The following is a 14237-nucleotide window of genomic DNA, read 5'->3' as shown; positions in this document are numbered from 1 at the left end:
TGAGCAATACTGTTCTCGTGATCATGATATCTGAGAACTGAAATGCCCAGTCAAGTATATTCATAAAAGAACATGCAATTGAACCCACTCCAAATAGATTATACATTTCGCAATACATCCATCAAAGCGGCAAGTGCAAAACAGCCAAACAAGTAAAGCTGTTGATTTTAATCTTCAATACTGTTGTTGATTGTTATGCTTATTTCTGTATTCACTAAAGATGCCCATTTTATTTCACTAAATTTCAATAGCGTGACTTTGTCATCATGTTGGAATAGTCTTCTGTCATTGTGTTAGAATAATCTTCTGCTACAGCATTACCCAATAAAATAAGATATTATTCAGGAGCCTCGGCACAAGTGAATCATGCAAACACTCAATAATTTGTTGGTGGCAACATGTCATTTTCAGGAATCTAACAAACTCTATTGTACTCACTAGTAAGAATTGTCTTAACACAAGCAACTTTTTGTTAATGTACTATCACCATTGATTGGCATAAGGTTTTGAAATGTACCAAGCAAACAACTTTATCACACAGGACACAACAGCAAATGCATGTTAGCTGTATCTTGATTGAGATAATCCAAGGACATTGCACACTTTGAATCTCTGAACAATCCATCACTGCGTTTAAACTATGGGACCATTTCATAAGTAGCACCATAGTTGCTGAGTTGCACAATGGTGGTCCTTGCACCTGAATTAGAGGGTAATGGATGCTGGGAATAAAATTAGGGTATGAACCCTTCTCAATCAACAAACGTTGTTCCACTACCAACTTAATCTTTTTGACCTTGCACCAACTATTGCTGAAAAGGACTACCAACTATTCTTATTTTATTTTATGCATTTTTAAGATACAGATTTTTTTTAAAGAGATAAATATATCTCTATCAATTCATCACATTTCACCATGAAGTTATTTATCTATAACCTATATATGAACACGATCAATGCTTAACAAATGAAGTCTGAAACAAAGCTAGCAACCAAGTTCACATTCATTTTCAGCTTTTAGTGTGACTATGCTCGACATGAATAAAACTGAATGGAACTAGCTGACATACGACATAGCACTGCATGACCAATTTTTATATGCTCTAAAACAGGGCAAGAAAAAAGTTTGCATCTCAAAGGTACATATTACCATTATTCAGCTGAATTTTCAACATCAAAAGCTAGGAATGGAAACAGGCAATAGAAACAGACCTACTTTAATTACAAGGTTATTGTCAGAAAAAGGGAACTAAACAAAATCCAAGTATAGATTAACAAAGCAAATAATGGTATCCTTCCAGATTCAACAATTTCAGATATTAATGGTCAGTTAAGAATTACAGATATGAATCTACTAGCGTTTTTGACATCCATTCTGTGCATAAATCACTCCAAGAAGCTCCCAATGCAGGCATTATTAGCAAGTAACAAGACACGACAAGCATAGAACTGGGCATGATTTATGAGAAACCACCTCTCTTAGCCCTCTTGTAAACACACAGCATACGGATTGGAACAAATATAAGGGCCAAAATTTCCATATATATGTGATGGATCAACACGGTAATCATGTCCTCGTTCGTTCACCTCAACTCACCTCATGTTTTCCATCCCCTCTCTCGTCAGGGGAAGGAAGGAAACAAAGTAGCCGGACCACAAACACATCGGGAAACAAAATCGCGAGAAAAACAAAATGGTCAAAACTTTATCACGAAAGCGACGTGACGACTCGCCTACGCCTCAGTCGAGGAAGCCAGTGCGGCGCAGGACGGCGTTGCGGACGCGGCGGAGGTCGCGGCCCTTAAGCGTCCTCCCGGCGCCCTCAAGCACCGAGCTGTGCGCCGCGGCGGCGCGGCGCGCGACGATCTCGTGCGGGTGGACCACGGCGTCCTCCGCGCTGCCGCCCGCCCCCGCGACGGCGTGGGCCCACCTCCCCCTCCGCGCGGGCTCCGACTGTATCCGCACCGGCGCCGACCTCGCCGCCTCGGCGATCTCCGGGACGGGGCGCGCGGCGGATCGGGCGGACCCCCCCCGACCCCGACCCCGCCCGCGCCGACCACGGTCGCGGCGCGCTTCTTCTTCTTGCCCTCGTCCTCCGGGAGCGCCGCGAGGAGGCCGAGCCCTACCGCGGACGGGGTGGCCGTCCAGAGCACGTCGAGCTCGAGGAGGTCGCCGTCGGCGCCCGCCGCGGCCGCGGCGTGGGTCGGGACGGGGAGCGGTGGGCGGGACGACAGCAGGAGGCGGTCCATCGCGTCTGCTTCTGCTCCGGGGATCACCAGTGCGGCGGATCTCCGGCGACGCGGCGTCGCTCCGGCATGGGAGGTGGAGGCGGGCTGGGAGTGCGCGAACGAGGGACACGCGACACCGGCGAGGAGGGGAGGGGAGGGGAGGCGGGCGCCGTGGCGGACCGGGTGCTTTGGGCTTACAGGGAGGAGGGCAAGTAGTTTTCCGCTGTTTTGCACCTTGGCCCTTTAGCTTCTGCTGAATCAAATTCTCGTACCGCGGCCGCTTTTGCCTTTTTGACCAAAACTGTATCGTGGGCTGTTGTGCATGGGCTGAAAACGGTTTGGCCCACGTGTTGTCGCCAAGAGAGGCCCATTTAAAGATTTACGCTACGTGACTGCCCAGTCAAACAACGGACCGAAGGAAAGTAGGAGCCCTAACGAATTCAGCGAGTCGGGCGCAGGCAAAACAGGAAGAAATCATGAATAATAAAAAACAAAGGAAGAAATCAGTTTAAATTCCTGCAAGTTTGTTTCATTTATCCTAGGGTAATCGCGTGATGGGCATCTGCTTCAGCAGCAGGCGACGCGCCACGCCGCCGCCGTCGATGAAGTCATGGTCGTCGGACCTCCCTCTGGAGCTGGCCGGCGTCGTGCTCCGATGGCTGCCGTCGCACGCCGACCGCGTCCGCTTCGACGCCGTCTGCCGGCACTGGCGCGTCGCCGCGCAGCAGCAGCGCCCGCTGGTCCCGCCGCCGCTGCCGTGGATCAGCTTCAACAACGACCGGTTCCAGAGCCTCTGCGACGGTGAGCAGCACGCCCTCAGGCGGTGGGGCCCCGGCTATGTGCTCCGCTGCTACAGCAGCTTCAGCGGGTGGATCCTACTCGAGATGGATGACCCGACGCGCTCGTGCTTCCTACGGAACCCATTCTCCGGCGAGTCGATGATGTTAGGTCGTGGGTGTACCTCTCTGTAACCGTAGATCCGGGAAGGTTCCTCACCTTTCTCTGTTGAGGCGCATCGACAAGCGTGGACGCCGGTGCCGCGGTGTAGTAGACGTCGTAGTGGCGAGGAGGTGAAGTCCAGTGGCCCGGTGTAGACCTGCAGGGGCAACGGCGGTGCGGTAGGACATCCCGTCGCTGGCAGCACTTCTTTAGGATCGGATTAGGGTTTTCTGTAGGTGAGATGGCGGCTCCAGTGAACCTCGTCCCCCGAGTCTAGATCCCCACCTTACCTTTTATACGTGCTGTGCGACAGGGGCCCACCAACCGTATTAGGGTTGGGCGCCCCCGATCAGGGCGCAGAGGCAAGGGCCCAATAGGCCGTTGGGCCTATTGGTGGAGATCAACTAACATTCTCCCCCTTGATCTCAATCCATCTTTCAATTTCATATCATTTACTTTTGTTCATTCCATTACAGATTAGCGCATAGAGCATGTCTCATCGTCACGGTCCATTGCCGATAGACTTAATAGCTACAACACACTACTCTGTTCTGAAATAGATACTTATCTTTGGGCCTTCTTTTGTTCAGGAATTTTAGGTTTTCCCTTAAACCCATGCTAGCTACATGTTCTCTGAACACCATGTTCTCTGAACATGTTGGGTGGTAAGCCTTTTGTAAGCGGATCCGCGAGCATCCTTTCTATACTTATATGCTCAAGATTTATGACTTGATCCCGGACTTTATCTTTCACAACATAATACTCTATGTCAATGTGTTTGGCAGCACCACTTGACTTATGTTGTGAGTATACTGTACTGTCTGATTATTATCGTAGTATCACTTAAGTGGTCTATAGATGTCATCAACCACCTTCAAACCGGGTATGAACTTCTTTAGCCAGTTCACCTGCCCGTTGCCTCATAACACGCTACAAACTGTCATACATTGTGGACGATGTAGTCACAATTTGCTTTGAGCTTTTCCATGAAATAGCTCCCCTTTGCGAGATGATAGAAAATCCACGTCTGGATATGTATTCACTCTCGCATAATCAGAATCTGAATATCCCACTATGTGGAGTCAATCAGATCTTCTATACGTCATCATGAGGCCTTTCAGTTCCTTGCAAATAACGCAAGACTTTCTTTATCAATTTTAGTATTCTGTTCTAGAATTGCTCTAGAATCTGCCAAGTAAAAACCCGGTAACAAATGCCAAGTCAGGGCGCGTACATACTTGAGCATGTTGCAAGCTTCCGACAGCTGAAGCATATGGAACCCCTTTCACTTTATCGATTTCATATTGGTTCCTGGGGCATTGAAAATCCCCATATCTGTCGCCCTTGACTATAGGAGCAGGTGAGGGACTATATTTGTGCATACTGAATTTCTTTAAGATCTTTTCTATGTATGCCTTTTGTGACAGTCCTAATACCCCTTTTCTTCTATCTCGGTGAATCTCGATCTCCTAGAACGAACTGAGACTTCACCAAGATCTTTCATATCAAGTTTTGAGGACAAAACTTCTTTGTCTCCTGTAGTAGACTGACATCACTACCAGCAAGTAAGATATCATCCACATACAAGACAAGGAAGATAAACTTCCCATTCTTAAACTTTATATAGACACAATTGTCCTCTACATTCTCTTTAAACCCAAAATTCTTTATTGTCTGATCAAACTTCAAGCACCACTGTCTTGAAGCTTATTTTAATCTATAAATGGATTTCTTTATGCGGTATCCCATACGTTCTTTTCCTTCCATGACAAAACATTTTGGTTGTGCCATGTAAACATTTTCCTCCAAGTCCCTATTGAGGAATGTCGTCTTTACATCCATATGATGTAATTCTAAAACGTAATGTGCCACTAATGCCATTATGATTCTGAAGGAAACTTTACATGAGACTAGAGAAAATGTCTCATTGTAATCAATTCCTTCTCTTTGCATAAAGCCTTTTGCCACAAGTCATGCTTTATATCTCTCAAGTCACGTTTTATATCTTTCTATATTCCCTTGAGAGTCAAGTTTTGTTCTGTAGACCCATTTACAGCCTACTGTTTTGGCTCCTTTAGGAATTTTTTTCAAGTCCTAAACTTTATTGGCATTCATTGATTTTATTTCATCTTCCATGGCCTCAAGCCACTTTGATGAATGATCACTTCTCATGGCTTCTTCAAATGAGGTGGGATCATCCTCCATTTGAAATTCCTTAGTGTTGTACACTTCATAATCAGCAGGAATAACTGATTTACTAACTCTTTGAGACCTTCTAGGGGCCTCCACATTTGGCACATCTTCTGTTTGAGGCTGTTGTTGCTCCCCTTCATGTGTGGCAATAGGTTCTATAGGATCCTGAAGAATAGGTTCCTCATTTTCATTCATTGTTGCCACAGGCGGAATAACAACAGGTGACACCATAGTATATTGCACTTTCGGTGCAGCGACAACATGTAGTGAGAAAATTGGCTCATGAATCATTGGAGTGGGCGCATACACCTGCTTCACTTCAAGGTTAATTTCTCGAGCTACCATGCTCTCCCTCATCTTTTCATCCTCTAGGAAAACAGCGTGTCTTGTTTCTACAAACTTTGTATGTCTCTCTGGACAGTAGAAAACGAAAAACTTTTGACTTTTTTTTGGTAGCCAAACAAATAGCAACTTACTATTTTGGGATCTAACTTCCCAATATTTGGGTTAAATACTTTAGCCTCAGCAGGGCTCCCCCACACACTTAAGTGTTTAGTGAGGGTACTCTTCTTGTCCACAACTCATACGGTGTTTTGGGCATCGACTTACTTTGTACTCTATTGAGAATATGAATGTCGGTTTTTAACGCCTCAATTCACAGGCTCAACTGTAAGGTGGAGTAACTTATCATACTGCCCACCATATCCATCAGGGTACGATTGATTCTTTTAGCTACTCTATTCTGCTGAGGTTCGCCCGGTGTAGAATACTAGGCTACTATGCCATTCATTTAGGGTATGTCGACCATAGTACTCCCCCACGGTTAGACCTGACTATCTTAATATTTAATATCTTAAAATTATCCAATGCTTCTGTTCTTTCTTTGATTGGATAAATGTAGCCATAATGGGAGTAATCATTTGTGAATGTTATGAACGAATCATAACCATCCACACTCTTTACAGAAAAATGACCACAGATGTCTATGTGAATAATCTATAAAATTCCTACGCTTCGTTTGTCATCTTTCTTTATTTTCTTTACATACTTTCCTTTTATGCATTCTCTGCATTGTTCTAAATCTGAGAGCTCTAATGGAGGAAGAATATCACTCTTAACTAGTCTTTCTATTCTCCCCCTCCAAATATGGCCTGAACGATAGTGCCATAATTTCGACAACGCATCGTGAGCTCTCTTATGCCACCATTTCCAGAGTAACACTCTATCACCAGCTGCTTTATTAGTTGGGTAGCACATGTCTTTAAAGAGCTAGTGAGCCGACTCTTTATTCTATCGAGGTACTCGGTGACCGTGTCACACTCTGGGATTAAGCCCACAATTGTAGGTTCAATCATGTTCTTTATCACAACCAAACATTTCTTATTGACAGTGACACACTTCCTATGCTCAAAAGTCATAGGACTTCTTTTAGGATTCAAAATCCCTCTATTTAGTTGTCCAAGCGGCATTATTCTCTTTTGTCTCCCTCACCGGTGCCATAAACTCAGTGGAACACGGTGAGGTGACTACCCAGTCCACCTTAGATAAGATGAAAACTAGGTCAAAACTTTTCTTAACATAAAAATAACACCATTTGCATGCCTTGATTCCAACGTTGGTCAAAATCAAAACATACAATTATTCTTATACACTAATTCTACATCACCGTTGGGCAAAAATAGAATTAATGTATAACTCATTAACTTTCACAACTGTTCTTATACACTAATTCTACATCACCGTTGGGTAAGAAATAGAATTAATGCATAAATCATTAACTTTGACAACTGTTCTTACACACTAATTCTACATCATCGTTGGGCAAAAGTAGAATTAATGCATAAATCATTAAAATTTACAACTTTTCTTATACACTAATTCTACATCACCGTTGGGCAGAAGTAGAATTAATGCATAAATCATTAAAATTATGATATTGTTATTAACAACGTTGGTCAGAAAATAACAACATCATAATCATGTTAAATCTCCTTTTCTCCAATTAAATACCACATTGGTTCAAAATAACTGGAGTATAAACAACTTTTCTTTAGGCTGTGGAAAAACTCTCTTTTTCTTGAATTTTACCCACATGAAAATTGCTTTTCTATCTCCTTTAATCCATTAATCAATTTCTAGGAAATAAACCTTTACTGGAAAACCTTTCTTTTTCTCCAGTTAAATATCACGTCGGTTCAAAATCACTGGAGAATATACTTTTTCTTTAGCAGCGGAAAACGTATACTCAATTTCTTGAATTTTATCCCACAGGGAAAAATTACTTTTCTATTTTTCTTTTGAGCCAATTTGCATTTTCAATTTTCCAGGAAAAGAAAAAACAAAACTGGACTCTTGTTCTTCCTGTGTCGGCCCAAACCGGTCAAAACCGGCTCGGCCCATCTGTCCGCACGCGCACAGGCCGCAACCTGGGCCTAGGCCGGCAAAGTGCCGCGGCGCGCTCGCGCCCGCCTGGGCCGGCGACGGCCCGATCAATCTCGGTCGTCCGCGCCGATCCAACGGTCGAGCGTCAATTTCGGGCGGTATAAAAACCCGCCGACGCCGGGTTCCTTAGAAACCCTAGTTCATTTTTCCCTTCCCACTCTCTCTCTTCGCTCTCTCAGCCGCAACGGCTCCCCTCTTCACTTCTCCTCAGTGCAAGGACAGGAGCCACCAAGAGCGAGACGACGAGCGAGCGGACGGTGGAGCGAGGCAGCCATGGCGCCGTCGCCGGCCCCCTCGCCGGCGCGAGTGCTCCCCGACGGGTGAGCACGCCACCGTCGAGCGGCCTGGCTGCGGCACCCCCTTGGCCGAGCCCGGCGAACAGCCCGCCCCCGGCTCGGCCCTTCTTCTCCGGCGCCGACGAAGGGCCATCCCGACGCACGGCGAGGTTTATCCCGTCCCCTTTCCCCTTCTCTTTCTCCGATTTGGATTGATCTCTGTTTTCCGAACCGGAGGTGGGGATTAGGGTTAGGGTTTCTTTGATTCCTTTTCTTTCTTTTGATTCGACCGATTCGGTTTTCCTCTTTGGAGTTCATCCGAATCAGGATCTAGGGTTAGGGTTTGTGTGCCGACCCCTGTTCTTTTTCTCTTCTTTGGATTTTTCTTTTCTTTGATTTCTTTTCTTTTCGGATTTGATTCCGATTGGGATGGGGATGAAATTGGGGTTAGGTCTTAGGGTTCGGCCAAATCCGAACCCACTCTTCTTCTTCTCCGAGCTTTCTGCGCGGGTTAGGGTTAGGGTTCTTGAGATCCTTTTCCCCTTTCTCTTCTCTGATCCGAACACAGGATCTTTTCTGTTCTTGTCGTGCGCCGGTGAGAATGGCGGTGCGACATCTCTTCCCCGCGCGGTGGCGGTGGTGACCGGGGTTCCAGTGACGTCCACCACCCCCGGTCCCTTTTTGCTTTGCTTTTACCCGGTTAGGGTTAGGGTTACACAGAGGCAACCTGGCTCTGGTACCATTGTTAGTATCGATGGTGTACCTCTTTGTAACCGTAGATCCGGGAAGGTTCCTCGCCTTTCTCTGTTGAGGCGCATCAGCAAGCGTGGACGCTGATGCCGCGGTGTAGTAGACGTCGTAGTGGCGAGGAGGTGAAGTCCAGTGGCCCGGTGTAGACCTGCAGGGGCGACGGTGGTGCGGTAGGACATCCCGTCGCTAGCAGCACTTCTTTAGGATAGGATTAGGGTTTTCTGTAGGTGGGATGGCGGCTCCAGTGAACCTCGTCCCCCGAGCCTAGATCCCCACCTTACCTTTTATACGTGCTGTGCGACAGGGGCCCACCAACCGTATTAGGGTTGGGCGCCCCCGATCAGGGCGCAGAGGCAAGGGCCCAATAGGCCGTTGGGCCTATTGGTGGAGATCAACTAACAGATGAAGCTGCCATCGCTGTCGTTCTAGCAGGAGGAGCAACGGTTCGGCGACCCGTACGCCCGGTACAGGAACCGCTCTACGTTCCGCAAAGTCGTCTCGGCAGGCACGCGCAGCGGGCTCATCGTGCCGCGCTGTTCAAACCCAGCATGCGAGAGAACCCCAAGACCATCGGGATCTTCCTGCCGGTCACCGGCGCGTCGTGGGCGCTGCACACCCGCCACAACGACGGGCCCGACGGCGGCATGCGGTACGAGGGCGTCGCCTTCTTCCACGGGAAGCTCTACGCCCTCGACAACCGAGGGAGCCTCTACGTGTTCGAACTCGCAACCGATGACGACGACAGCAGCGACGACGGGAGCAGCATGCCGAATAAAAGTGGCCCAGCAGGCGCCGTGGATGGAGGAGCCAGAGCCAGCCCTCGCGGCGGGGAAGATGGTCCGCTGGAGCATTCTATAGGAAGACAACGCCGTCGGCGGAGCACTCGAACAACGACAACGGCGACACGTGAGCATGGTTGAAGGTGATGTCGACCGGCGCGTTGGAGGACCAGACGCTGTTCGTGAGCCGGAGCTGCTCGGTCGCCCTCTCCGTGTCTGGTTATAGGTACGCCTGCGCGGACGTGCGAGGGGGCCGCGTGTTCTACCTAGAGGATGAAGGGTCCTCCGGCAACGCCAGGTACCTCACGTACATGGGGTTCGGGCGGAAGTGGAGCCTTCGCGTCTGCGGCATGTACGACCTACAGCCGTGGGACCGGACAGCGGGCTGGACCCGACTCTCGGACGGTGGGCGGAGGATGATGGTGAACGGATGGAGTTCGTGCCGTTTGAGGTGTGGTTTTTGCCGCATGCGTGCAGCTAGTGCGATCGAGGTGACTCGTTCGGAAATTTTCGTGAAAAAATGTGATGCGCACTGCTGCGTTTGGGAAGCGGGATGTATCCGTGGAACTTTTTGGCTAGTTGCTCGATGGTTGAAACAAATATACTCCCTCCGTCTCAAATTATAAGTTATTTCAAGAATTTTAGAGAGTCAAAACATCTCAAGTTTAACCAAATTTATACGATAAGATAATAACATTTATAAGTCCAACTAAGGGCGTGTTTGGCATGGCTCTGGAGCTGAACTCCAGCGACTCCAGTCAATTTTCCAGCCAAACACCCCAGCTCTAAAACTCCACGAAGTTGCCAACTCCATGGAGCTATAGTGCAAATGGGGGTGGAGTTTTGGAGCACCTCTTTTGCAGCTCCAAAACCATCCAATATGAACCTCCTCGTGGAGTTGATGGGTAATTACCCACCAATGCCACTGGTTACATAGAAAACGGTTCGTTCTTTCTATTCTCCGTCTCCTTCCCGACGCAACCCCCTGGCAGGAGCACATAAAACGGTACCGCACGGACGCGCCTGGCCCTGGCAGGAGCACGCCATCCCGCACCCGACCTCCTTCCACCCGTCCTCGCTGCAGCGCCTCCGGTCCTAGATCGCCCACGCGTACCGCTCCCGTCGCGCTGCGCTCATGCTCTACGCCGGCGGCGTCTCTAGGCTGTCCAGGCCCAACATCCGGGAGGAGCGGCTTGGCCCAACGCCCACGACGGCCAAGCACTGGCCTCGAGACCCAGCCGTGCGCCGCCGCTTGGTCGCCTGCAGCCGCTGGGAGCGAGGTGCGGCCCGTGCCGGCCGCTGGCCCGCGCCGCCACAACCCCGTCCTGCTCTCATCCCAGTCGCCGCTGACTCGCGTAGCCACAGCCCCGTCCTGCTCTCAACCGGCCAGCACCGCCACGTCTCGTGCGAAGCTCCACCAGATTCAAGCGCAACCGGCATTCTGACGAAGAAGAAGATAGGGTGGAGAGGCTGACATGTGGGGACGTGAGTTGGGGGTAACAATGGCAATTCATCCTAAAAGTTGTCTTTTTGGAGCTGAAGGTACCCTCCCAGCCAAACACCCCCATCAGACAGTTCCAACTCCACCCAGAGCTGGCTCCACCTGGAGTTCTGGAGTGGAGCAGCTCTACCCAGAGTTGGAGCCATGCCAAACACCCCCTAAGTATCATTAAATTGTTCATCAATTATATTTTTATAGTATACCTGTTTGATGTCATAAATCTTTATAACTCTCTCTATAATTTTAGTCAAATTTGAGATACTTTGACTCTCCAAGATTCTTGGAATACCTTATAATTTGGAACGAAGGGAGTACATATCTATCATAAGTTGGCCATTAACTGTTTATTTATATACGTGCGTGGTCAGGCCGTGAAGGTGAACGGGAAAAAGGGGTAAAAGATTGCAAACAAAAAGAAATCGTGGTAGGAAGAGGCAACGTGAAGGTGAATGGAAAAAAAGGGTAAAGGTGATTTAAAAAGAAAAGAAATTGTGGAAGGAGGAGGGCAACGTTAAGGTGAATGGAAAAAAAAAGGGTAAAGGTGATTTAAAAAGAAAAGAATTTGTGGAAGGAGGTGGGGTAAAGGTTGAATGAAAAAAAGAAAAGAAAATCGTGCAAGGAAGAGGCAAAAAACAACATGAAGGTGAATGAAAAAAAAGGTGATTTAAAAAGAAAAGAAATTGTGGAAGGAGGAGGGCAACGTGAAGGTGAATGGAAAAAACAGGGTAAAGGTTGAATGAAAAAAAATCGTGCAAGGAAGAGGCAAAAGTATTTCCATTGCCGGGATTTGAACCCATAGGGTAAAGGTTGAATGAAAAAAAAATCGTGCAAAAGTATTTCAACCGCCTGGGTGAAAGCCAGGTACCCTATCCGGACTAGACGACAATGGAACTATTGTACATAGCGTACAAAATATCTTATTTGAAGTAAAGAATAAGCCATCTCATCCTCACTTCGTGTCTCGCCGTTTCACTCGTGAAGTCTCCAAGATAACACATCACACAGAAAAGCGTTCAGTGGAAAGGAATTTGTCGGATCGCCTTGATAGATATAAAGATGAAAAAAATAAATGGAGGGTACCCTCGTTCCCTCGAGCAGTCAAGCGTCTTGATGACATGTTCTCTAGATTCAATCAGCTCAGCCATCTCTGCACTATAACCAGTGGCGGATCCAAAGGGGGGGCTGGGGGGGCTCCAGCCCCCCCTAATGTCTTGATTTCAAGCTTAATCACTGTAGCAAAAGCTTGATTTCACCATTAAATCTTCATGCAAATCAACATCTCCATTGTTTTAGCCCCCCCTTATCCCGCATCGTGCATCCGCCACTGACTATAACCTACACAATGCACAAACACGAACTCGCCGTCTTCCAAGTTCCAATGAGGGTCTCCAGGTCTGTATATGTTTAGATCAACAAACGTACAGGGTCGCAGCCTCGCAATAACTAGAATCTGGGAGGAAAATTACACAGAATCTTTTGGTAACATTCCTGACATATACCAATCGTTATCTGATTTCTGGCATTGCAAAATCCTGGTGTTCTTTCTGCATTTGGCTTCCAAATCAACGAGTGTGGTCATCAGGTGATGATTGCAGCCAGTTAACACCGCAAGGCAAGCCTCTTGAACTGTTTCCTTGCACACAGAACACGTGTGCTGGAGTTTCCACACTTTGACCTGAATAAACACCCGTCAATGTTGCAACAAAACAGCAAAGCATTTTTTTGCAAATAAACTTGCAAAGCATCCAGTAACTACTGCAGAGCGTAGGAAATGGCAGAGGTAGCAATGGGGGGAAAACCATCATCTTCCATTCCAATCTCAACAACCAATTTCTACCAGTTTCAAATCAGATATCAAATCAGGCTCCGTAACCGTACACTCTAGTTTCTACTACACATATAGTACTACCAAATTAGCAGACATCACTGGAACTTCCTGACCAACTCAAGTTTGCGAGCCTGGAAGAATTTGCAATGGCCTTTTCCGCTTGATTCGATCTCCTCAGTCTTCCTTTTGAAACCAGTAAAGCCTAGGCTCGAAAGCTTGACTTGTCGCTTGGTGCTTCCATTGTCAGTCCCATCTTCATCAACTTCATCAGACTCCCTTCGTATCATTAGTTCATTACCATGTGGCAAAATTATAATAGCAATCAGAATCATGTTTTGCAGTTCACAAAACACACTAACGAATTTTGTTCACAAATGGGCACATAAAGGTTGCAAATTTGAACACACCATGTAACCTCAACTGCATCCTTGAAGAAGGGCTTACAAGTTCCCCAACTAAAACGAACCAAAGTTGGGAAGCCAAATACTGGATGCTTGTGATCTTCTAACCATTGCTTAGTATCAGGGTCTGCACCATTAATTTGGATGTTCTTTAATGCGACAAGACAAGTCACATGATTACAGTTTGATAAAATCATTTACAATGAGGAATCAGTTACCTCCTGGATATCCTGATCCAGTTTTCATGTGCAGACTCAGAGCTGTTTCATCAAACACCCAGTTTCGCAAGGCTCTGTCCCTAGTCCTGCAGTTGCACATCACAACTTTGCTGCTGCCTCTCTAGCCATTGCTGTTTTTGTCCTCGGTGTTCCTTGGTCTGTTGGTGGCTGGTCCTTCTTGGCCTTCTTTCTGCCTGGTCTAGGTGATGTCTTCTTGGTCCTCTTCCTGTAAATAAACACCACAGTTGTTGCTTAGTTGTTGCTTATTTGTTGAAATAAGATAACAATTCAGTATTTACCTTTTCTTTGTCCCTATCAGTGCACACCTCCAGCTACCACTTCTGTGGCCATACTCACCATAGCCAGTATATTTTACCTGCCTAGTTCTTTTTCCGGTTCTTTCAGTTGGAGATAGGTACCTGCTCTTCTTCAATCTGCCTGGTTGTTTTTTCTTCTTTGACCGTGGTGGCAACAACTTGAAACCCTTGTCAACCTCAGGCCATTGGTCCCTGTCAGTGATGTTTGGGATAATACCATGATAGGCAGCCTAAAACTTCTTAACAGAGTAGTATTTGTCCACATATAGGTCCATTTGGGGCTGCCTTATAGTGGTGATGACAGCCAGTGCATGTGGGCATGGCTTCCCAGTTACCTGCCATTCTCTATAGGTGCAAATATGCTTT

General features: G+C 47.2%; 1 long non-coding RNA gene and 1 pseudogene across 1 annotated transcript; both read right to left on the bottom strand.

Annotated features, from left to right (window-relative positions):
- Nucleotides 1–1530: 1530 nt before the first annotated feature.
- LOC136505980 (protein S40-7-like) lies at nt 1531–2394 on the bottom strand (annotated as a pseudogene).
- Nucleotides 2395–12906: 10512 nt separating this feature from the next.
- LOC136504144 (uncharacterized) lies at nt 12907–13637 on the bottom strand. Its single transcript, XR_010770786.1, has 3 exons — nt 13555–13637; nt 13343–13463; nt 12907–13211 (listed from the first exon to the last, which is right to left on the bottom strand). It is a non-coding gene; the product is annotated as an uncharacterized lncRNA (long non-coding RNA).
- Between the last annotated feature and the right edge of the window lie 600 nt (nt 13638–14237).

Source organism: Miscanthus floridulus, chromosome 14 (assembly GCF_019320115.1).
Source record: "Miscanthus floridulus cultivar M001 chromosome 14, ASM1932011v1, whole genome shotgun sequence".
Taxonomy (NCBI): domain Eukaryota; kingdom Viridiplantae; phylum Streptophyta; class Magnoliopsida; order Poales; family Poaceae; genus Miscanthus; species Miscanthus floridulus.
Note: the sequence above shows the minus strand (reverse complement) of the source record. Positions and strands in the feature narration are given on the sequence as shown.